Source organism: Garra rufa, chromosome 25, assembly GCF_049309525.1.
Source record: "Garra rufa chromosome 25, GarRuf1.0, whole genome shotgun sequence".
In the NCBI taxonomy this organism is placed as follows: domain Eukaryota; kingdom Metazoa; phylum Chordata; class Actinopteri; order Cypriniformes; family Cyprinidae; genus Garra; species Garra rufa.
In genome coordinates, this window is record NC_133385.1 from 39,611,355 (window position 1) to 39,636,925 (window position 25,571).

Consider the following 25,571-nt stretch of genomic DNA (forward strand, 5'->3'; position numbering starts at 1 on the left):
ATGTTGAGCATAATGATATCAGAAGCAAAATGCCAGAAAACAAACAAAAAAGATACTCACATTGGAATCAAAAGCTATGATAATATCAGCTAACAAATATTACAATCATTAGTGAATGCAAATATTACTTCCTTAAATATAACCTTGATAGTTCTGGTGAATTGGAGTGTTTGTAATTATTTGAAGAATATCCGAAGTAAAATGCATGTCAAATGAATTAATTTGTATAGTTCACGTTAATCTGTTACCTAGCAATAGCTTAAATTTTTAATGTCAGTAACAATTGTGAACCAAAGAAGGACAGTTTGTAGAGACACTATCCAATCTATAAATTGGATAAATTACCTTGAATTGAAGTAGGCATCCCTGAACAATTTTCTGGCGACTTTTCAATGTATTCGGCACTTGCAACTCTTTACAGACACTGCTCCAAAACCCAGCAGGATTGCGAGCGCTGTACTCCTTTATATTAGTTGCAGGGCCAGCAAATTTTTTAATTGCTGATGTCATTTCCTCCAGAGTTTTAAAAGTTTCCATCCCTTTGTAAAGAAATAAACAAAAAAAAAAAATGCTGGAAAACACTATGCTTTAGGGCAATATATCATGATCCATCAGAAAAGGAGGTTTCATGAATATGTTACATGCAGGTATAATAAAATAATTTCACACAGGGAAATGCAACGTTTGTAGAGTATTATGTGAATTTACTGTAACACTTGCCTTTCCAAATGTTTTGAAAGTGCTGACTCTGAAAAATAGACTGAGAATTAATCTGAGCAATATCCAGAAGGCACTGCATCTCACATAAGTCTCACAAAAACCCTGCTCCACATATCTCTCTCCAATTGCCTGTCACCTAAAATGTCAAAGTGAGTATGATTTATACAAGAACAATTATATACATTTCGACAAGACTATCAAAAGCTGTATTAGAAAAAATTAAACCTGTATATTCTAAATATTCTGTAATCATTCTGTGAGTATAGATATTTAAAATGTTTTGGATTATGTAGTTTCATATCTTCTGAATAGCTACTAAAACTGTGCAAAATTGGCTTTGTATCAAACCAGCTTTACTGCAGAAATCACAGCAGCTTGTCTTTGTCCTATTTGTACAATTCACCTGTGTATCATTCTACAGCATTTTAGAGTGTTTGGTTGATTGGATGCTCAGCTGTTTTTCATCCTGGCATTCAAATCAGGATGAAACCTGCACAAGCAATGAATACCTTTAAAAAAAGATGAATAATTTAAAAAACAAGACCATGTAAATCTGCATATTCTTTCAACAATAAACCTACAGCCTACATTTGCAAGTAGATAAAGAAATAAATCATAAATGATTTGGAGATATCGAAAAGTACATTTGGCTCTCCCTTCTAACTTTATTAATTATTTCTTGTTTATGTAGGCTCTGTAGCAGATTAAGCAGGACTCACCAATGTTGAAGCTTTCTCTTCGTTTTGAAGTGTTGTGGCAGTCTGGTAATCAAGTAGCCTACCTTCAAGCTTTTGCACTGTAAAATATCTAACTTGCAAACAGTTTGAATAATTTTAATCTATTCGTTAAGTGGACAATAAAACTGAAAAAAAAAGTTGACTTAAAGGTTGTTTCAGCGATTTCAAGCCTGAAATATAAACGCTTCCCTGCTCTCCTGTGCCCTCCTCTCTTCAGCCTTTCTCTGCTGTCCTTCCTGATGAGGTCTAACAGCTCCTGGTCACTGTCCCTTCTCCTCTTCTTGACTGCTGGCTGCCTATCTCCTTCCCTCTCTTCTTCATCTCTCTTCCATAGGGACGGAGGCAATAAGGACAGGGGGGCAAATTGAAGGCCTTTGTCCTAAAACCTCATCCATTTGGACAAACCAGGGGCAAGTAGCAGCAGTGGGCTTCCCACTCACTCCCTCTCCTGACCCTGGAAACTTGCATTCCTAAACACCAGTAAAAATCTTAACTGTTACTAACAAAAGTATTATTTTCTATATATGGACATACTTTATATTTCTTTTTTAAATTGTCCCACTTTTTCTTTGCTTGGGCTGGTGTCACTTTACAAGACTTCTTCTCCAGAACTATCCTCATGTAGGAGAAAAAGAGAAAATATTGTAATTGTGCTAATCACAGATATCAAAACGACAATTGTGGAACAATACTGTACAGTATTATTCTACGACAGGACAAAACAAGAGAAGTAGGAAAATATTTCAGCTGTTTAATGACTGCAGTAAAGTTATCTGTACTGCACAAAACAAAAGAAACTAAACTGCCTTGATATTACAATGGGATTTCTAAATAGATTTATTCCTGTATCCCATCCCACAGTGCCAGAGTTCTTTACTATCGTGAAGAGCTCGTCGCTGTCTCCCCGGAGCTTTATAAACTGTTCAGTCTGCTCTCTCTCGTCCCTAAAAGCGTTAAAAACAGCTTCAATCACTAACAAGAAGTGAGCTGTGTGTAAGGGGATATTCAGGCAATGAGAAAGAAGCTAGTTTTTGAAAGTTTTTTTTAACATATAAACATACAAATGTAAAAAAAAAAATGCTTAACGCTAAATCCAAAGGCCTAACTAGACAACCTCTGTAAAAAAAATAATTTTTTGAAATGCCAGTTTTTAAAAAACTTATATCGAAAAGCATACTCCTCTCTCGCTCCGCTACCGCTCACTTCGTCCGCCATTACACTCTGCCGAAAGGAATTATGGGTTAGGTAGGACAGGAAAGGATCCACCAGACCCATCCTTCCAATTCAGGGAAAAGGAGGACGTATTTGTGGGCCGCATTTGAAGGATCCTACGAATTTGGACAGCCTTTGTCGCAGCGCTGTGACGTAACATCCTTCAAATGAGTCCTCTGAAGGATGCAGACCCTGAATTTGGACACAGTGTCTATGCCTCCCTATCAGTGATAAATGGCGTGAGAAACCCCATCACGGCCATAAATCACCATGGCTGTGTGACCGAGGACCCTGCTCCACTCCTTCTCATCTCCCTTTCTTTGTTTTTTATGTCTCTCAAAGACTTCCACCTGGTCTTGCATATGTCCTCTGAGATGCAAAAAAGAGAAATAAACAGTTCCTTCATATTCACGTGTTTGTCAATTATTTATAAAACATGTAGTTATGAAATAAATATGAATATTGGGGAAAAGAACAGTTTAATAACGTTAATAATATAAAAACCCTGTATATATTTGTATATTTATTATATATAATAAATAGTAAAAAAATCACCCACCACTCTGATCATGTTTAAAATTTTTATATGAAATTTAACCTAAATTTCTGATGGCACGCTATTCTTGGCGGTACATTCTATTCTTGGTAGTTGTCATTCACAGGTCCAATACACACCAGATTCACCAACGTCCTCTGCCACCTCCTTCCATGCCTGGTCTCTCCGGTTAGCCTGGCTAACGCCAGATCACGTTATGACTTCGTCGTGATTCGTGGTCTGGGAACCACATGTTCATTTTCTCGTATTTGAGGCGTGGTTTACGAATGCCCAGAGCCGTTTATTGGGCGATACGAATGTCTATCAAATGTGCTTGTGCGTAGCTCATAGCCAATCTTTTCAATTATACCGGATGATGTATGTAGAGCGAACGCCAAAAGTTGCTCTATTTTCAAAATAAACTTGCGTTCTAAACTACTTAGAACACTATACACTGTGTCTACACCGGACGCGACAGTTGCCGTGCCGCAACAGCTAAAGTCTGTCTACACTGGACGCAACAAGGCGACCGTTGCAAATCATTCAAACTTTGTGTGAGCATGTCATAAATAGAGGATTTGCCGTGTCGCGCCGCATCCAGTGTAGACAGCATAATAGGTTCTAATGTCATTTGTCGCGTCGCGTCCGGAGTAGACACAGTGTAATGCTGCATCGAAAGATAACTTCGCGTCTGCTGCCATGCTGGATCCATAGTTATTAACAAACTGCTTCGGTGAGTCGCATAGAAGGCGTCATCGTCTTGCTGCTCCCTCCCCGTTCTGTGATTGGTTCCCTATCTGAGGTGAAAATTAGGTCCATGGTTTCCAGACTGACTAGCAGCGTGAATAAAATCGCGCTGTGCAAGGCAGGATGGGAAAACTGGTATGAATACATAAAAAGCAATTGGTCATAAAGGACCGGGTGATTGCCCACCGCAATAATGACTTTCTCCTCCATTTTAAAATTTATCCTCAGTTTGCTGCTCTTGAACAGGATGAACGTGATTGGCTGCCGCCTGGCTACTGTATTTGCGTAGAGCGATCCTGATTGGCTGACGCTTCTGTCGGCGGTGCTTCACTGGCGTTGCTCACGGCAGAAGTTGAAAAATTCTCAGCCAGTGAAGCGCCGCCGACGGATCCACAATTCTTTTTAGGCAACGCTTCACGTGAACACACTGTAATACAAGTGTCGAGTTTCATCGTGACAGTTGAGCTCAAATTTGCAGAAATATGGTCAAACATATTTGTCGCTTTTAAATACCAAGCTGTAAAGCATCATTTGTCAGCGTGAATGGAATAGTAATGAATAGTGTTTAACATATTTCATTTACAAAATACAACATTATACTTATTAACAGAAGCAGGAATGAGAACATACCTGCATGAATAAAATAAATTAAAACAAGCTTGAATCTGTGGCCGTCTTTCATGACATTTGTTACATCAATCTATCAGTTAAAGGAATTATTTTAACCAGGAAGCTTGCACACTAATGCTTATGAACTCACGAACTTTCTTTAAAAATACATGCTTCATATTATCCACACAAACTTCATTAATGTTCAAATAAGAGTAAAGTGCTTTTTAGAACAAAATTAAATTTGTTACGATAAACAAAACTCATATAATACTTTTTAGACAGAGCTTCAGTGCAACTCACCTCTCCTCAATCGCGTTTGCCGCGACCTAAGAGAGAAAAGGCGGAACCGGTACACAACACTTATAGGAGCCACGTACCACATTTAACAATTACACCAGCCACTGAAAATAAACCTAACTATGAAAATGTGGAATCGCAACAACTTTGAGAATATAAAATTAAACACATATAAAATAATTGATAATTACGAGAGACATTTTTAAGGAGATTTTAACCCTTTCATGCATGAATTATAAAAAAAAAATATTTTAATATTATTTTTCATTACTTTAATATGATGCTAAATTGAAATCCTTTTTAATTTTTACAAAATACAATTTTTTTTAAATTATTTAACTGTCCACGTATGTGGACACGATGAAATTGGACATAAAACCACAGCTGACAATATTAAATATTTAGTTTTAATGGCATGCTATGCTGTTTACATCAGCTCAGTTATTAAAAACAATAATATTACTAAATAATAACAATAAAACACATATTGTAGGAACAACAACAGTAGTTATATATGCGGAAACCTATTAGCAAAATGGGCAAATCATGGAAAACATTCACTGTTGATTGTAACAACTTATAATTTCGTCCTCATCTAACTTCCACTGTCCTCTGGAATATTCTCTATTATTCTTGACCTTGACCTGTGCTGCCCTTGTTTGAAGGCAAAATACAAATTTGTATGTGTTAAGTTGCCATTTAATGCTATAATAATTAATTTAAATTGCTATTTATGTTGTTATATTTGTTAAATATCTGTTTTATTAAAATATCACACAATTCATAACATCTTTAAAAAAATAGAATATACATACTAGCAGATTACAGAAATGAGACTTTATGCAATCTGACTCCTGTTGCATGACGTCCACATACGTGGACAGTTGGTTTTTGGTGAATAAAAAAAATAATTTTACTCAGAATTTTAGTTAATAAAATACTAACATGTTCATCATACTTTACTGTACACGCTAATATATTTTTTATCTCAACTGACCTCCTTCTATAAGTTTTTCACAGATATGTCTGGGCATTTAGCACATGGCTATCCATCCGCTGTCAGCCATCTTGGATTTATGATGTTATCAAACAACAGGTGTTTCTCAATGTCAAGGATACGTCCTTGGCAGGACTGGTCCTTCCAAGTCACTTCCTTCAGAGGCTAGGCGAGGCTCCTCTTAAGCATTCGGAGAACAAGTAAATGGAACAGGCTAGCAAGTGCACGTTATTGCGTCATTATGTGAGTGAAAAGGTCCGCTTTCGGCGCTGAAAAATGGAAGTGCAACCATTACTGGTTTGGTTGCTGTACAGCATTTTTTCTGATATGAAAATGGAGATGGTGAGGCAGCATCGGCGTCAGGCTCGAAGGAGGAGAATTTAAATTTGTCGCCACCTCTGCCGACGTGGGATGGTAAGTAACGTTAACGCTCTTATCATTCATTTAAAAATAATTACATCCATTATGTCAAATTGACCCGCACTGTTTAAACACACTTGACAGTCAAAGAATCAATATGATTAAAAAGGAGTTTATTGATTTAAAAACGATTATATTGCCTGAGTGAACAGAACTGCGACCATAGCAACGCTCTGTTTTCCATGGCAACAGTGTGCCGTATACTTCACGGTGGTCTGTTATCAAGAAATAACAGACCTGAATTCAACCAAGCCATTGTAATAATATTTGATATTTGAAAAATATTTATAATTTAACAACTATTTGTTAAAGACTTGTCCTATCTCACAAACAAGTCCCCCCTGGAAATCAGTTGAGCCGATATGTTTAATAGATTAATAAACATTAAATAAATGGCAAAACTGAAATTATACTTAAACCTTCCTCTCTTCTACATGTTGTACAGGCTCGGCACTACTGTGCCATCAATGCCACAGTGCCAGTACTGCAGCGGTACTATGGAGGGGAGGACACTCGGCCAGACTTCAGGCTGGGCAGAGAGGCCATGCAGCAGCTGATGGTGGTCCTGAAGACTGACAGGCAGCACGGATGGGGCCCGACCCTGGAGACACTCGTGTTCCTGTTCTGGCTGGTAACCGGTTCAGCCAACAGAGTTGTCTCCAGGGTCTTTAGCATGCCTCTTCCCACAGTGCACAGAGTTGTCCACAAGATGGCAGATGAGGTGGTGGCTGTGCTCCCCCAATTTGTCCACTTCCCTCACACACAGGAGGAGCTCCAAGTGGTTGGGGATGGTTTTGCTCGATTGGCTAATCACCAAGCATTTGGCAAGGCAGCAGGGGCAGTAGACGGCTGCCACATTAGAATAAAATGTCCCGGCGGCCCTGATGGTCACGATTACAACAACAGAAAGCTTTTCCCTTCAGTGGTGCTCCAGGGAGTCTGTGACCATCAAGTCCGTTTTATTGACATCTTTGTGGGTTACCCAGGAAGTGTGCATGATGCACGCATTATCAAGAACAGCCCCATCTACACTAGGGGGACTTACCCTCTGCCTGGGTATTTTCTCCTAGCTGACGGTGGCTACCCATGTCTACAGGAACCCCTGGCCCTTATCACACCATATAAGAGGCCAGTGAGAGGCATGGCTGAGCAAAGGTTCAACTACCATCATTCCAAAGGTCGCACGATCATTGAGTGTGAACCCGCTTCAGGTGCATCTTTTTAGAAGCACTTGAAGTACATACACTGTTTGTCCCTAAGGTAATACATCATTGCAATACTTCTGTAGTGGCTTTCTTAAGCAAATCGTAGTATCCTACTCAAAATGACAGTTAATGATTAGGGATGCACCGAAATTTCGGCCGCCGAAAATTTTCGGCCGAAATAGCATTATCGGTTTCGGCCGAAACGTAAGAAAGCGCCGAAAATAAAAGCCGAAATTGTCGCCACGCCTCTCCCATCCTCCTGTCTCGTTCGCGCTGTCATTACGCATCAAACACGGAGTATGTGGGCGGTTTGGAAGCACTTCAAAGTTTCAGATGAGGACAGCAAAATTGCAATATGCAACATTTGCTCTGCAAATGTTTCAAGAGGGGGTTCGACAGCAAAGACATTTTCGACTACAGGTTTAATACACCACCTTAAGTCAAGACACGCAATTGAATTTGAGGAATACTGTCAAACAACGTTGGTTAAAACTAAGCCAACTAGCACACCAACACCCTCGGTTGCCACAGTTTTCGAAAAAATTAAGAAATTTGCAAATGACAGTGCTAAAGCACGTGACATAACAGAGAAAGTAATGGAATTCATTGCTTTAGATGACCAGCCGTTTTCAGTCGTGGAGGACATCGGATTTCGTAGGCTAATACACCACATTGAGCCGCGTTACACACTGCCAAGCAGACGGTATTTTGCAGAGACCTCTCTACCTGAAATGTATGACCGTGTTGCAAAACATGTTCATGAGCTCATGACCACAGATATCTCTGCTCTAAGTTTTACCACAGACATATGGAGCTCTGACGTTAGTCCAACTAGCATGCTCAGTTTGACAGCGCAGTGGATAAACGCGGAGTTTAAATTGCAAAACATTCTGCTTCATGCACAGGAGTTTGTCGGCTCACACACTGCAGCAGCAATATCCGATGCTTTGGCTAACATGTTTGAAACTTGGAACATAGACAAGTCTAAAGTGCATGTGATTGTGAGAGATAATGCACGGAACATGATAAAGGCTATGGATGACAGTGGATTAAAGAGCATACCTTGCATGGCACACACGCTGCAGTTGGCTGTGAATGAGGGAGTGCTCAGTCAGCGCAGCATATCAGAAATCACAGCAACTGGGAGAAAAATTGTGGGACATTTTAAGCATTCTCCGCTTGCTTATTCCAGACTACAAGATTTGCAAAAACAGTTTGGGATGCCAACAAAACGACTACAGCAAGATGTGGCCACTCGCTGGAACAGTACATACTATATGTAGCAAGGATTACTTGAACAGAAGCGGGTTTTAGCTGCATACATGACAGATCACGACCTGCCAGCAACTTTGAGTGCACATCAGTGGATGTTGGTGGAAAACATTGTCTCTCTTCTCGCCCCGTTCGAACAGTTAACCAAGGAAATAAGCTCAGCTCAAGCGTCTGTTGCTGAAGTTATTCCACTGATCGCAGCACTGAAGCGCCTGCTTGGAAAAGAGGCGGAAACAGATCATGGCGTAAAAACAGCTAAAAAAACTCTACTGGAGGCTGTTAACAAACGCTTCCAAGACACTGAGTCAAACCCTCTTTACGGCATTGCAACAATATTAGATCCACGCTTTAAAGACCATTACTTTGACGATGAGAAAAGGCAGGATGTACGCGAAATGGTGCAAACAGAGCTCACGGCTCTTGAAACCTCTGGTGAAGCACAAGCCGTGACGGGGAGAACAGAGCAAACTGTGCCTGAGAAACGGTCACGTACAAGTGATGAGGCGCACATTCCTTCGCTTTCTGATATGTTTGACGAAATTTTACAGGAAAGCGTCCCAACCCACAGCGGTGTAAGAGCAAGCGCAGCCTCACAACAAGTAGCAACCTATCTAGCTGAACTACCCATTGGCAGAAGTGACGATCCACTTGACTACTGGCGCGCGAACAAAGATCGCTTTTTCTTTGCTTGCATGGACTGCGCGCAAGTACTTGGCTGCATCCGAAATAGCATACTTCATGAGTAGGTACTTAATTTCAATAAGTAGGTACTTCACAAGCGCTAAAAGAGTACCTACTCTACAGCCAAATCTCGTTGAGTATGAATGCGATCCGCCATGAGGACGTTATCGTGTGATCTACGACGTTAAAACAAGAGCAACAATTTAAAAGATATGAGCGACAGGTTTAATTCATCTATTTGTATATATTATCTATTTGTATATATTGATGTTGATCAAATTTCTCATTTTGTGATCTTCCAGAAGAAACAGATACCTTTATGTTTTTAGTACGTTTTTAAGCTATAACCCAGTTTAATCCTTAAAGATGTTATTTTTTATTACGAAAACCTAAAATCGTAACCACTTTAATATGTTTTTAATTTATTTATGTGCAAAATTGTTTATCCACACCCAAAACTGGCTTAAAATCTCCTTTGTTTTCCTTTTTATTGTGGGATTTCTCTTGTTTCATCCCCGAGGATTATAAATAACAAAAAACAACACATGCAATTTTAATGCATTATGATTAAATGAATATTACGATAATTTAAAGATATTTAATCTTTTTTTCACGTGTAGAGAATCACATGTATGCAAACCCTTTACAGTTTTTTTTCTGTCATTATTTTTTACTGATAAAACAGCCTTTTCCTGCGGTTGTATGTACTTATAAGTTCTGCAGTGATAATAAAATAAAATAAAGGAGACGGGTGCACAGAACACCCAATGGCATCACGACAACCCTACCTAGTACGTTGCCCTCCTTGTTTGCAATGTTTGCAATATCTGCACAAAGGAGACGTCAATCAGCTGCTGGAAGATCACATCTTTGGAGAAGACTTTTGATTTTACACTCGAAAGAATTAAGTATTACTTAGAAATTAAAGATGACCTCGGAATGCATTGCTAGACAACACCAACTCTTATGAACAATAATACTGATAAATGCTAACCACTAATTAATTATATTTTTAGTAAAATGAACTACATGCACTTTTTTATACGCCATATGCATGACATATTCATGACTATGCAGTCAATGTGAATACATCTCAATTCTCAGTCAAGTAATGAATAAATGCTATATTTTATTAACTGACAACAAAAAACATGAATAAATTTGTAAAAGAATAAAAGTAACCTTGATGTTAAATAAATACAAGTCAAAGACACATAAAACAAAGCTTTATTCAAAGTAATTGTTCTGACAATCATGTGTTCACAGCCTGTAAATAACAACTGCCATCAACAGCTGTGCCAATTCTGCAGCTTTATTCTGATGAAGCAGCTGACCACCGTGTCCACCTTCACCTGTCTCTGCCGTCCATCACGTCCCTGTAACATCCAGAAAAGTTTCAAGTCACCTCTGTGATTCATGTGCTCAACACTGCATTTACATTCGCATTTTATCCAACACAAATGCTCCTCTATTTATTTATATTAATAAAAAAGATCAGTTATGTTTAGTTACTATGTACATGCGTTTATTTACATTCCATTCATATAAAGTAAACGGTGTTGACAACAGTGAATTCTACTGTAACAGCACACAACACTCAGATGTCTATTACGTGCTCATCTGCAATTGTTTGCGAACTTTTTCTGTCACATATTAAATACTGTAGACATTTAACAATGGTCTTTCAGATGTATATGGTTATGTACATTCACTTTGGAGATATACGTGTGTTTACTGGATCTCCCCTCTTTGCTATACATATGAAACATGTTTTTACAGAACAGTCACAAATATACTATAATGTTACACCTTTAACAGTTTGTTCTGCGCGATTGTGACACAAGGAACAGCGTAAGGTTACTCACTTTTGAAAACACCCTTGTTGCTGTTCTCCATCACGTTCGATGATGACGTAGGCTATTGATCTCCCGTGGGCTTCTGGGATAGAAAAGTAGAAAAGTATCCCTCGATCGGCACTTCGAAATCTGGGCGGGACGCAGTAGGCATCCGGGGATCTCTCGCTTACTCTTTTGTGGTTACTCTTCTCACGTACCCATTTCGCCTACTATATAGTAGGTAAGTAGGCATATTCGAACGATACTTAGGTATACGTACACCTGAATCTCGCGAGAAATAGTGCTTCATCCTGGTAAATCTCGCCTACTCTTTTGTGGTGTTTGAGATTTCATGCATACTTTTTCTTCGCCTACTGCTTTTTGCCTACTAAATAGTATTGAAGTATGCGATTTCGGATGCAGCCCTTATCTGCCCCAAGCACCAGCACAGACAGTGAGAGATTATTCAGTGCAGCATCTCATGTTCTTGATGAGAAGAGAAATCGTCTCTCCAGCCAGAAAGCTGAACAACTTTTGTTCATAAAGAGAAATCTGCCACTTTTGCTAAAATAAAAGCAGCCTAATTTGATGTTGTTTACAGTTAAAGGTTTGATTTATTTATTCTGTTATTGCAATGTTGTTTTGCACAGTAATTTAAAATTGAAGTAAAACGTTTAATGCAGGTAATATTTTGCACAATTCGTAAAGGCACTATAAGCTAGTACAGACTGAGTGATTTTATTCAGTTCTTCATGAGAAGAGGAACTGTGTCTTCAACCAGAAAACTGAAAAACTTTTGTTCATAAAGATAAACCTGCTTCTTTTGCTTAAATTAAAAGCAGACCAATTTAGTGTGTATAGTTATGTTGTTTACAGTAAGAGGTTGGATTTATTTATTTTTCTTCTGTTTGTGCACTGTTGTTTGGTACAGTAATTTAAAATTGAAGTAAAAAAGCAGCTAGCATTTTTTTTGCACAATTTTGTTACAGAAAGAAATTTTATTTAGTTTTGTTATTGTTAAACAGCCTTATTACCGTTATTTATTATCAATAAAAGTTTGATTGCTTAATTAATTTGTAGTTTTTTTAATACAAACAAAAAGAAAATATTTTAAACATGTTTTTTAATGAAGCCATTTTCGGTTTCGGTATCGGTTTTCGGCCAAGTGCATCCAAAATTTTCGGTTTCGGCCCAGAATTTTCATTTCGGTGCATCCCTATTAATGATAGTCACACTACCTTACTGTATGTGTTCATGTTTTTTCATAACTCAACAGTCTTGTTTTGCTCTGCCTTGCGCATAGGTGTTGACGGCTTGTGTAATTTTGCACAACATTTGTGTTGGTGTCAGGGACGTGCTGGAAGAGGTTGTGGAGGAGAACAACCAGCCACCTGTGGAGCTTAATGGTGGGGAGAGCCGGGTGTCGCTGACCAACGAGGTGTCTGCACCCCGCGAGGCACCTCTTGACCATGACTATTTTTGTCAGGTGAATAATTAAGTGTGGACTATGACCTGCTGTGCTTACATCCAAGTACATACAACACCACCATTGGTAAATACCCATAGTCAAGAAGGTAAATGAAATATGCTTAATGTACCAGTGATGTACGGTGTTATGGTCTTAACTGACCAAAAAAGTACATTAAAGGGATAGTTCACTCCAAACTTCTGTCATCATTTACTCTCCCTCAAGTTGTTTCAAACCTGTATGAATTTCTTTTTTCTGCTGAACACAAAAGAAGATATTTTGAAAAATGTCTGTGACCAAACAGTTGATGGACCCCATTGAATTGCATAGTAGGAAGAAAAATACTATTGAAGTCCATGGGGTCCATCAACTGTTTGGTTGCAGACATTTTTCAAAATATCTTCTTTTGTGTTCAGCAGAAAAAAAAAAAGGCAATTTCCTGCTGTCGCCTTGCCATCCTCTGTCCCTTGACCTGTGGCAGGACACTTACATTCCTAAACAGTGAAGACCAAAAAGTTGCGATGCTTTACACTACCGTTCAAACGTTTTGGGGTCAGTACGATTTTAAATGTTTTTAAAAGAATTCTCTTCTGATAACCATGGCTGCGCTTATTTGATTAAAAATACTTCAAAAATCATAGTTATAGTATTAATTGTTATTTCAGTGTAAATCAGCTGTTTTCTATGTGAATATACAGTAAAGTGGAATTTATTCCTGTAATCAAAGCTGAATTTTCAGCATCACCAGTCTTCAGTGTCACATGATCCTTCAGAAATCAGTATAATGTGAGGATTTGATGCTCAAGAAACATTATGATTATCAATGTTGAAAACAGTTGTTTGTCTGTCAGTTGAACAGTTTTTTTCCCCCCAGGATTCTTTGATTAATAGGAAGTTCAAAATAACAGCATTTGTTTTGTACAGTATTGATTTCTTTCCTCCAAAAAAATATAAATGAAATTCTCACTGAACCCAAACTTTTGAATGGTAGTGTATTAGTACTATTGTACACTACACTGCATATACTTACCGGAAGCAGGCCCAAGTCTGTCAGATTAACATTCAAGACTTACTTCAAAAATAACAAGTAACATTAAAATGTGGATAAACAATTATTTCCATACTTGTCTCCCACCTTGTACTTGGTTTTTAAATTGTCCCACTTTTTTTTGGCCTGGGCATGGGAAACCCTCCCTTCGAGCCCCATCTTCTCCAAAATAAGCCTATATGTGAATGACGGGGAGAAATAAAAAGAAGATTACACAGCTATCACTTCTGAACATTAAATAATTGACTTCTCACCGATATCGGTTCGCCGCGGTGTCTCTCCCCCCGGTAAAGAGTTGTTTTTTTTCCACACGGAGACGAATGAACGCCTCCGTTTGGTCCTTGGTCCCTGTTAAAAAAGACGAGAAAGCTATGAATAACGCTGTGAATGGTATAATATTAACGTTAAATTACTTTGGACAACTTAACTAAGTTAGTAATTTACAAAAGAAATGCCGGTGAAGGCTAACAATTGTGAAATGACATGATGGTCCAGTTCAGTTAGCCATCAATAACGTAATTTGTAATACCAATACGGTAGTAATTGTCATAGTCAGGCGGGTTGAGGAGTGGAGATGGAGGAGGAGAACCGGATTAAATGTAATATAAAGTTTATTAAACAAAAATACTGAAATTACAAACAAACAAATCAAAACCAGGAGCAAGAATTGAGAACATGTAACGTTAATGACGGACAGCTGGGAGTGATCAGACACAGACTAAAATACACAGAAAACAAGGCGTGGTTACAAACGAGATGATGAGGGGGAAATACAAATATGGGCATAGACTGAACCAACTAAGAACAAACCAAAAGGGGGAGACAAGGACTAAACCATATGGACTAGAAACAGAAGGGGAAAAACATTGGGAAAACAGAACAGGACAGGACAAAATACTGACAGTAATCTGTACTGTTTAATACAAAAATGTTTTTTAAGTAATTTGTAAATGTACTTACATTTGAAAGCATATTGCCACGTTGGCGCTCCGACTCCGCTAACGTCCAACATTTTGTATTTTTGAACAAGATAGCAAAGCTGCGCGCATAGGATTGTGGGTGATTGTAGAGAGCGAAGGCTACACTTATGCATCCTTTCTTGTGTATAGGATATTTTTCAAACGAAGGACGCAAAATGAAGAGCGACTTTCGGGAGCGACAGCCAATAGGAAAGAAGACGATAGTGCTCATGTGATCATTCTCCTTTCAGCTCCAGCAGTGATCTTAAAAAATCAAAACCAAAATGTGTTAAATGTATGACAACAGACAAAATCATAAATGATTAGATAGCAAGTAAACGTACCATATTAAAAATAATATTAACTGCATTAAAATGAATTGTAACTTGCTTGTCTTGCTTTGGATAAAAACGTCTGTTAAATGATTAAATGTAAATGTAATTGTATAGAAACACTACCGTTTACACTCCTACTCACACAATGTATAAAATGCATTTAATTATGTATACTACATAAATTAATGCAATTAAATTAATACTGGAGTAATGCACTGTGTACATAAGCAAACTTTATATTAATACAATAAGCTATATGTATTCATGTATTCAGTGCAATATAGGCTACAGTATACATTTTAGAGTGCATAAATACACACACACATACATTATATACATTGCATATATATATATATATATATATATATATATATGTATACATGTATATAAATGTATATAAACAATACATACTATGTAGTCTCATTACATTTGTTCATAAATTGTCAATAAATGGTAATAACAGAAATATTTATCTTGTGTTTGTGTGTGTGTGAATATTATTTTTCCCTTTTTTTAGTTGAAGAATGCAAAAAAAAAAAAAAATGGAAAAACCTTTGTGATATATATAGAAGAGAGTTAAACAAAATAAAAGAAAGAAAAAATGGCTCAGCTGCTTGTCCAGTAAAACCTTGGAGGTATGGGCTTCCTTAAGCCATTTATAGAGTACCGAAGCACAAGTGGAAACATGTCCCAGGGAGTTGGGGAGCCCACTGTGGCAATTGAACTCCAAAATCAGAAAAAGACAGAAGTCGCTGCTAGTGTCAACAGGGCTTTATGTTTCGCGAAAATCCTAAAGTCTGTGGAAAAATCCTATTGGGTTTTGTCGAGGGAACCAGTGTGATGCAAACAGCTTACAAAGTTCCAGCACTCTTTGTTCACTAAGTTTGACAGTGCTTTTAAAGAATACTTCTTCAAAGGCAGTATGGTGGGCTATCAGCTTATCTATAATTCAGGGTTTTTCTGTAAATCAGTTTATTAGAATGATTTCTGAAGCATCATGTGACATTAAAGGCTGGAGTAATGATGCTGAAAATTCAGATTTGATCCCAGCAATAAATTATATTTTAATGTGTATTAAAATAGAAAAACTTTATTATAGTAATATTTCACAATATTACATTCTTTTCTGTATTTTTGATCAAATAAATGCAGCCTTGATGAAATGTCTTTAAAAAATAAATATCTTACTGATCCCAAATTTCTGAACGTCACACACATTTTCAATACTGCAATAAGTTACATTTTTATAATCTGTCCCTTTTAAAGTTGTCTTGTTTAAATAATATTTTTTGCTGTGACACTGGTAAATAAATAAAGCAGTTTATGGAAGAAAAAGGGAAAAATACTTTTTTGCAAACAATATTTAGCCTTTTAGACACAATCTCATTAGTCAGCATGTTTTTAAACGCATTTCACTATCTGTATTATTATTGTTCTTTTAATGTGTATATCTCTATGTACGTATGTAAATTTACATGCATCGTATGGGACTTTTATTTTGGTCTGGTGGTGACGTCATGAGGCTGCGCGTGCTCCTGCATCTGTGGTTCAGATCAACGAAGGTTTGTGATTTGAAATATATAATTAGATATAAACCGTTAAATCTACATTATAGATTTGATTTAAAAGATATGTAAAGTGTATTACCTAATACTAAATGTAGCATTGTAATACTCTAACAGTAACTAACATTATTTATGTAAGTAAAGTGCGAATAACAGAAAAGGCACATCTCATTTCACTCAATATAATCAACAATTTATTTAATACCAAATATAAATGACAAATAGTAAGTTTCTGTGTAGTGTATTCATTATTTTATTAGTTTGTAGTGTCAGTAGTATTAGTAGCAGCGTTTTAACTCTCTTTTGCAAGTCCACTGTCTTACTGACCTAGGGACCTGATTGAGACACACAGGGAGTTAGTTAGTTAGGATTTATTTTTCTTTCTATTAATTATTTTTTATCTTAAACAGATTGTCCAAACACACAGACAAACTACTGGTGAAGCAACTGAGATCCACGAGACACTTTCATAAAGATGGTGTTAATCAAAGAGGAGAATGAAGATATTAAAGGGATAGTTCACCCAAAAATGAAAATTTGATGTTTATCTGCTTACCCCCAATGCATCCAAGATGTAGGTTACTTTGTTTCCTCAGAAAAACACAAACGAAGATTTTTTACGAAAACTGGTGCAGTCTGCCAGCCTTATCATGGACGTGAATGGGCACCAGACCTTTAAAACTAAACAAAAACATGCACAGACAAATCCAAATTACACCCTGCGGCTCATGATGATACATTGATGTCCTAAGACACGAAACGATCGGTTTTTGTGAGAAACTGAACAGTATTTATATCATTTTTTACCTTTGATACACAGCCACGTCCATCTCTCCTGAGCACGCGTTCGGCATCAGTCACGTGACATGTGAACGCGCTCTGGTGTAGAATACGCAAACGCCGGAAGCGATCTGTCGCATGTATACGACACTCATTGTTTACACAGAGCACAGAGATTGTGGGTATAGCGGCTATTCAAAATGGTTATTTTGCGAATTACAGTGTTTGCTATGCTTCCCCTTCATGAGTGTTTTGTTGCTTGAGGTGGGCTGTTTTCCCCTTTAGGAGTTTTACGCTAGGCGAGTTCAGCAAAGCGGTAGCCAGTTCATGGCTTTTTCACCCAACTTTGAGGTCGACAACGGGACAGAAGACATCGTAGTCGTGGCCGAGTGGTTAAGGTGATGGACTAGAAGTCCATTGGGGTCTCCCCATGCAGGTTTGAATCCTGCCGACTACGCTGTTCACCGGCGCTGAGGAGAAGCGGCCGGCCCCTTTTCTTCCGCGTCCCTCGCAGGGATTTGTGTGCCCTCTCTCCAACAGGAATAAAACACGCCGCTGGCCCTTTTTGCATTCGGACGGCCGGCACCACCAGGCGTGAGCCAGTGGCACGCCGTGATCGTATAGTGGTTAGTACTCTGCGTTGTGGCCGCAGCAACCCCGGTTCGAATCCGGGTCACGGCAGGCTTTTTGTGCACTGAGCTCCTTTCTGCCACCTCCATTTTTCGTACGGGTGCCAGTTATACTATACCAACAACGCAGGCAGCAGACGCTGGCTTTCGGGGGGTCAAAAAAGAAGGCTCGAAGCGCACGAGTCACTGATAGGGCCAAAAAAGCTGAAGCCATCTTTGTTTGAGCCCGTCATGGACGAGAGAGCGCTGTCTTTCCATGCTGGCTAAAGTAATTTGAAGTTGCGAAGCTGGAAGCGCAAAGGCTGCAAACACAGTCCATGATGAGGCACGCTTCGTTCCACTGCACGCTGGCGGGTGGCCAGATTGACTCTGCTCTTGACAGTCTAGTGTAGCTCTGCTGTGAGCAGAGCCCCCAAAAATAAAGGTCACTCGCAAAGGTTCCCCTCCACGGAAATCTTTAGTAAAAGGCAAAAGATTTATGCGCTGATGAAGAGAAACTCGAGATGTGTCTCTACGCCCTTGGACCTGTGCGCACACTGTGGTAAAGCATTACGCTCACCAAGGGTAATCTAGGGTGCCGACACCAGCCAACATGATTTTTGTCACCCCCCTCACTCCAAATGGGAGGAGTTACGAAAGTCCCTTCCCTCACCCAGTATTCACAAACCCGATCAAGGCAATGTCATCTCTTTTTTCATGCCCCCGTATTAGAAAAAAAAATGAAATGAAATAAAGCGGTCCAAATAATGACCCCCTGTAATGTGTAGCATTCAAGATATTGAGAGACTTTAGCTCGTGGCGGGTCAATCTGGTATTTCATGGAGTATTTCATGGAGAACTTATTTGACAGGGCCTCCACAGGCTTTCTGTGGACGGTACAGTAGTAAATCATATTTCATAACTACAGTGGTTTTATGGACACATTTCTACAGTACAGTGCTCAGGGAACACTACCCAGCAGTTCTATGTACATTAGATCACCTAAAACGGCTTAATATGCTTAAAAATGCACTGTCCACGGAAAGCCTGTGGAGGCCCTGTTAAGTAAGTTACAGGTGGGTTGTTCCCTCTTGTGTGGTCCGCTTCTGTGGTCAAACATCAATTAATACACTAAAGAACTTATTGAGGTGGCTCCCCCCATCCTCCTGAAGGACCCTGAGGTGTTAAACCCTCAGAATTCCACTGACCACGAACAGCCTGTTTTTTTATAATGAGATAGATTGTACGTGGGACGTCTCAGCCTCTGGACGTGCAGTCAAGCTGAAAACTGAGTTCCTGCGCTAGTCTGGACATTCCCAGCTCCTGTGGTGAATTTCAAGAAGTTTGGAGAAACTTGAAAATCTGGCTTGAAAAACCTCAAAGGGGAGTTTTTTTGGCAAAATTTTCAAGTTTCTACAATCTTCTTCAAATTCTCACCGTCACCAGGGCATGTCCAGGCCAGCGCAGGAACGCAGGTTTCAGCTTGATAGCACGTCCAGAAGCTGAGATCTGGATGTCCCACGTATAATCTATCCCATTATAAAAAATAGGCTGTTCGTGGTCAGTAGAATTCTGAGGATTGAGCACCTCTGGGTGCTTCGGGAGGAGGCTAGGAGCCACCCAATAGCTTTCTTGGTGGATTCTTTGATGTCTGACCTCAAAAACGGACCGCACAAGAGGGAAAGTCCCACCTGTAACTTACTTGACTGGGCCTCCCAACTTATTCAATGGAAGTTTTACAGGTGTCTCGCGGTCAAGGGGGTCGTTTTCAGCCGATCGAGCAGATACGGACACGGAACTTTGGGGGCCGCCCCGGGGGACTGTGACGTGCCGTATATGTCGATTTTGGGCCGATCGGCCACCGTCCACGAAGCGCCTATAAAAGGTCAATGGAATAAGTTGCGCTTGTCGCCGCCCCCCCTTCGGCCCCTGGGTGTCTGAGGGGCCCCAAATTTCGCCGAACGCGGTGTCACGTGGCCCTCGACGACATACCGAGTCGGCAATTTTTTGCTACGCAAAACAGCCCTCGTGCTCTGCTGTCCACGAAACAACTGTGAAACTGCATGGGATAAGTGGTATGTGGGATGCTCTGCCGTTCGGCTCCAAACTTGGCCTGCCGGTAGTCACTGGGGACCAGAAAGACCCTCAGGGATGGAGAAAGCCGAGTCGCGTATGGATCATGCCGAACTGCCGAAATGCGCACTTAGGAAGGAAGCAGAAATTTCAAACTCTGGACCGCAACTCGGGACGCCCTCGGCCACCCTCGTGTCGAATTTCGAGGTCCTGCGATCTTTCGGGAACAATTTAGAGTGACCTCTCTCTGGGTCAAAAATAGGTGTTTAGCGGGCACGAAAGGCACCTCGTGGCCATGCCCATACGGTCGACCGGCCACGATAGTGGAAAGATGAAGTTTAGGTGGTTAGGGGTCAAAATAGGCACTCTGCAGGCTTCGAGGAAGACCGTGGCGAAGCTTAGGTGGTTAGGGGTCAAAACAGGCACTCTGCGGCACCGGGGAAGACCTTGGTGAAGTTTAGGTGGTTAGGGGTCAAAATAGGCACTTTGCGGGCTTTGAGGAAGACTGTGGTGAAGTTTAGGTGATTAGTGGGCGAAATAGGCATTTTGCGGCACTGGGGAAGGCTGTGGTGAAGTTTAGGTGGTTAGTGGGCGAAATAGGCGTTCCGTGGCACTGAGGAAGACTATGGTGAAGTTTAGGTGATTAGTGGGCGAAATAGGCATTTTGCGGCACTGGGGAAGGCTGTGGTGAAGTTTAGGTGGTTAGTGGGCGAAATAGGCGTTCCGTGGCACTGAGGAAGACTATGGTGAAGTTTAGGTGATTAGTGGGCGAAATAGGCATTTCGCGGCACTGGGGAAGGCTGTGGTGAAGTTTAGGTGGTTAGTGGGCGAAATAGGCATTCCGTGGCACTGAGGAAGGCTGTGAGGAAGACTAGGCGGTTAGGTGCATCCAAATGCCTTTTGTGGCCTTCCTCGTGGTACCAGGGTGCCCCTACAGGCGTCCGTCCGGAGCCTATGGCCAATTTGGTGGACTCACCAGCTTTTTCTTCAGCTTTTTCTTCTGCCGGGCGGCTTGTGGAGAAAGTGTTCTTATATAAAACGTAAGAGGCGCGCAAAGCACAAGAGCCTGGATAGCTCAGTCGGTAGAGCATCAGACTTTTAATCTGAGGGTCCAGGGTTCAAGTCCCTGTTCAGGCGAAGGGCCGTCTTCTTGTCGGCGACCTCAGGTTGCTGTCGTGCCGGTCCAGCTCTGCTGTGTGGCGGCGTACGCTTAAAGATGTGACAGACTTCACATACAGTGTTTGCTATGCTTCCCCTTCATGAGTGTTTTGTTGCTTGAGGTGGGCTGTTTTCCCCTTTAGGAGTTTTACGCTAGGTGAGTTCAGCAAAGCGGTAGCCAGTTCATGGCTTTTTCACCCAACTTTGAGGTCGACAACGGGACAGAAGACATCGTAGTCGTGGCCGAGTGGTTAAGGCGATGGACTAGAAGTCCATTGGGGTCTCCCCACGCAGGTTTGAATCCTGCCGACTACGCTGTTCACCGGCGCTGAGGAGAAGCGGCCGGCCCCTTTTCTTCCGCGTCCCTCGCAGGGATTTGTGTGCCCTCTCTCCAACAGGAATAAAACACGCCGCTGGCCCTTTTTGCTTTCGGACGGCCGGTACCACCAGGCGTGAGCCAGTGGCACGCCGTGATCGTATAGTGGTTAGTACTCTGTGTTGTGGCCGCAGCAACCCCGGTTCGAATCCGGGTCACGGCAGGCTTTTTGTGCACTGAGCTCCTTTCTGCCACCTCCATTTTTCGTACGGGTGCCAGTTATACTATACCAACAACGCAGGCAGCAGACGCTGGCTTTCGGGGGGTCAAAAAAGAAGGCTCGAAGCGCACGAGTCACTGATAGGGCCAAAAAAGCTGAAGCCATCTTTCTTTGAGCCCGTCATGGACGAGAGAGCGCTGTCTTTCCATGCTGGCTAAAGTAATTTGAAGTTGCGAAGCTGGAAGCGCAAAGGCTGCAAACACAGTCCATGACGAGGCACGCTTCGTTCCACTGCACGCTGGCGGGTGGCCAGATTGACTCTGCTCTTGACACTCTAGTGTAGCTCTGCTGTGAGCAGAGCCCCCAAAAATACAGGTCACTCGCAAAGGTTCCCCTCCACGGATATCTTTAGTAAAAGGCAAAAGATTTATGCGCTGATGAAGAGAAACTCGAGATGTGTCTCTACGTCCTTGGACCTGTGCGCACACTGTGGTAAAGCACTACGCTCACCAAGGGTATTCTAGGGTGCCGACACCTGCCAACATGATTTTCGTCACCCCCCTCACTCAAAATGGGAGGAGTTACGAAAGTCCCTTCCCTCACCCAGTATTCACAATCCCGATCAAGGCAATGTCATCTCTTTTTTCATGCCCCCGTATTAGACAAAAAAAATGAAATGAAATAAAGCGGTCCAAATAATGACCCCCTGTAATGTGTAGCATTCAAGATATTGAGAGACTTTAGCTCGTGGCGGGTCAATCTGGTATTTCATGGAGAACTTATTTGACAGGGCCTCCACAGGCTTTCTGTGGACGGTACAGTAGTAAATCATATTTCATAACTACAGTGGTTTTATGGACACATTTCTACAGTACAGTGCTCAGGGAACACTACCCAGCAGTTCTATGTACATTAGATCACCTAAAACGGCTTAATATGCTTAAAAATGCACTGTCCACGGAAAGCCTGTGGAGGCCCTGTTAAGTAAGTTACAGGTGGGATGTTCCCTCTTGTGTGGTCCGCTTCTGTGGTCAAACATCAATTAATACACTAAAGAACTTATTGAGGTGGCTCCCCCCATCCTCCTGAAGGACCCTGAGGTGTTAAACCCTCAGAATTCCACTGACCACGAACAGCCTGTTTTTTTTATAATGAGATAGATTGTACGTGGGACGTCTCAGCCTCTGGACGTGCAATCAAGCTGAAAACCGAGTTCCTGCGCTAGTCTGGACATTCCCAGCTCCTGTGGTGAATTTCAAGAAGTTTGGAGAAACTTGAAAATCTGGCTTGAAAAACCTCAAAGGGGAGGTTTTTTTTGGCAAAATTTTCAAGTTTCTCTAATCTTCTTCAAATTCTCACCATCATCAGGGCATGTCCAGGCCAGCGCAGGAACGCAGGTTTCAGCTTGATAGCACGTCCAGAAGCTGAGATCTGGATGTCCCACGTATAATCTATCCCATTATAAAAAATAGGCTGTTCGTGGTCAGTAGAATTCTGAGGATTGAGCACCTCTGGGTGCTTCAGGAGGAGGCTAGGAGCCACCCAATAGCTTTCTTGGTGGATTCTTTGATGTCTGACCTCAAAAACGGACCGCACAAGAGGGAAAGTCCCACCTGTAACTTACTTGACTGGGCCTCCCAACTTATTCAATGGAAGTTTTACAGGTGTCTTGCGGTCAAGGGGGTCTTTTTCAGCCGATCGAGCAGATACGGACACGGAACTTTGGGGGCTGCCCCGGGGGACCGTGACGTGCCGTATATGCCGATTTTGGGCCGATCAGCCACCATCCACGAAGCGCCTATAAAAAGTCAATGGAATAAGTTGCGCTTGTTAGGGGTCAAAATAGGCACTCTGCAGGCTTCGAGGAAGACCTTGGCGAAGCTTAGGTGGTTAGGGGTCAAAACAGGCACTCTGCGGCACCGGGGAAGACCTTGGTGAAGTTTAGGTGGTTAGGGGTCAAAATAGGCACTTTGCGGGCTTTGAGGAAGACTGTGGTGAAGTTTAGGTGATTAGTGGGCGAAATAGGCATTTTGCGGCACTGGGGAAGGCTGTGGTGAAGTTTAGGTGGTTAGTGGGCGAAATAGGCGTTCCGTGGCACTGAGGAAGACTATGGTGAAGTTTAGGTGATTAGTGGGCGAAATAGGCATTTCGCGGCACTGGGGAAGGCTGTGGTGAAGTTTAGGTGGTTAGTGGGCGAAATAGGCGTTCCGTGGCACTGAGGAAGGCTGTGAGGAAGACTAGGCGGTTAGGTGCATCCAAATGCCTTTTGTGGCCTTCCTCGTGGCACCAGGGTGCCCCTACAGGCGTCCGTCCGGAGCCTATGGCCAATTTGGTGGACTCACCAGCTTTTTCTTAAGCTTTTTCTTCTGCCGGGCGGCTTGTGGAGAAAGTGTTCTTATATAAAACGTAAGAGGCGCACAAAGCACAAGAGCCTGGATAGCTCAGTCGGTAGAGCATCAGACTTTTAATCCAGGGTTCAAGTCCCTGTTCAGGCGAAGGGCCGTCTTCTTGTCGGCGACCTCAGGTTGCTGTCGTGCCGGTCCAGCTCTGCCGTGTGGCGGCGTACACTTAAAGATGTGACAGACTTCACATACAGTGTTTGCTATGCTTCAACTTCATGAGTGTTTTGTTCCTTGAGGTGGGCTGTTTTCCCCTTTAGGAGTTTTACGCTAGGCGAGTTCAGCAAAGCGGTAGCCAGTTCATGGCTTTTTCACCCAACTTTGAGGTCGACAACGGGACAGAAGACATCGTAGTCGTGGCCGAGTGGTTAAGGCGATGGACTAGAAGTCCATTGGGGTCTCCCCACGCAGGTTTGAATCCTGCCGACTACGCTTTTCACCGGCGCTGAGGAGAAGCGGCCGGCCCCTTTTCTTCTGCGTCCCTCGCAGGGATTTGTGTGCCCTCTCTCCAACAGGAATAAAACACGCCGCTGGCCCTTTTTGCATTCGGACGGCCGGCACCACCAGCCGTGAGCCAGTGGCACGCCGTGGTCGTATAGTGGTTAGTACTCTGCGTTGTGGCCGCAGCAACCCCGGTTCGAATCCGGGTCACGGCAGGCTTTTTGTGCACTGAGCTCCTTTCTGCCACCTCCATTTTTCGTACGGGTGCCAGTTATACTATACCAACAACGCAGGCAGCAGACGCTGGCTTTCGGGGGGTCAAAAAAGAAGACTCGAAACGCACGAGTCACTGATAGGGCCAAAAAGCTGAAGCCATCTTTGTTTGAGCCCGTCATGGACGAGAGAGCGCTGTCTTTCCATGCTGGCTAAAGTAATTTGAAGTTGCGAAGCTGGAAGCGCAAAGGCTGCAAACACAGTCCATGACGAGGCAAGCTTCGTTCCACTGCACGCTGGCGGGTGGCCAGATTGACTCTGCTCATGACACTCTAGTGTAGCTCTGCTGTGAGCAGAGCCCCCAAAAATACAGGTCACTCGCAAAGGTTCCCCTCCACGGAAATCTTTAGTAAAAGGCAAAAGATTTATGCGCTGATGAAGAGAAACTCGAGATGTGTCTCTACGCCCTTGGACCTGTGCGCACACTGTGGTAAAGCACTACGCTCACCAAGGGTAATCTAGGGTGCCGACACTTGCCAACATGATTTTCGTCACCCCCCTCACTCCAAATGGGAGGAGTTACGAAAGTCCCTTCCCTCACCCAGTATTCACAATCCCGATCAAGGCAATGTCATCTCTTTTTTCATGCCCCCGTATTAGACAAAAAAATGAAATGAAATAAAGCGGTCCAAATAATGACCCCCTGTAATGTGTAGCA

General features: G+C 41.8%; 7 non-coding genes across 7 annotated transcripts; 4 read left to right on the forward strand and 3 right to left on the reverse strand.

Annotated features, from left to right (window-relative positions):
• The first annotated feature begins 18,034 nt into the window (after window positions 1–18,034).
• Window positions 18,035–18,106, forward strand: trnah-gug (transfer RNA histidin (anticodon GUG)). The gene has a single exon. It is a non-coding gene; the product is annotated as a tRNA-His (tRNA).
• Window positions 18,107–18,444: 338 nt separating this feature from the next.
• Window positions 18,445–18,559, reverse strand: LOC141302220 (U5 spliceosomal RNA). Its single transcript, XR_012342327.1, has one exon. It is a non-coding gene; the product is annotated as a U5 spliceosomal RNA (small nuclear RNA).
• Window positions 18,560–21,170: 2,611 nt separating this feature from the next.
• On the forward strand, window positions 21,171–21,243 carry trnak-uuu (transfer RNA lysine (anticodon UUU)). Its single transcript has one exon. It is a non-coding gene; the product is annotated as a tRNA-Lys (tRNA).
• A 488-nt stretch (window positions 21,244–21,731) lies between these two features.
• trnah-gug (transfer RNA histidin (anticodon GUG)) lies at window positions 21,732–21,803 on the forward strand. Its single transcript has one exon. It is a non-coding gene; the product is annotated as a tRNA-His (tRNA).
• A 338-nt stretch (window positions 21,804–22,141) lies between these two features.
• On the reverse strand, window positions 22,142–22,256 carry LOC141302247 (U5 spliceosomal RNA). The gene has a single exon (XR_012342355.1). It is a non-coding gene; the product is annotated as a U5 spliceosomal RNA (small nuclear RNA).
• A 2,527-nt stretch (window positions 22,257–24,783) lies between these two features.
• On the forward strand, window positions 24,784–24,855 carry trnah-gug (transfer RNA histidin (anticodon GUG)). Its single transcript has one exon. It is a non-coding gene; the product is annotated as a tRNA-His (tRNA).
• A 337-nt stretch (window positions 24,856–25,192) lies between these two features.
• LOC141302221 (U5 spliceosomal RNA) lies at window positions 25,193–25,307 on the reverse strand. The gene has a single exon (XR_012342328.1). It is a non-coding gene; the product is annotated as a U5 spliceosomal RNA (small nuclear RNA).
• Between the last annotated feature and the right edge of the window lie 264 nt (window positions 25,308–25,571).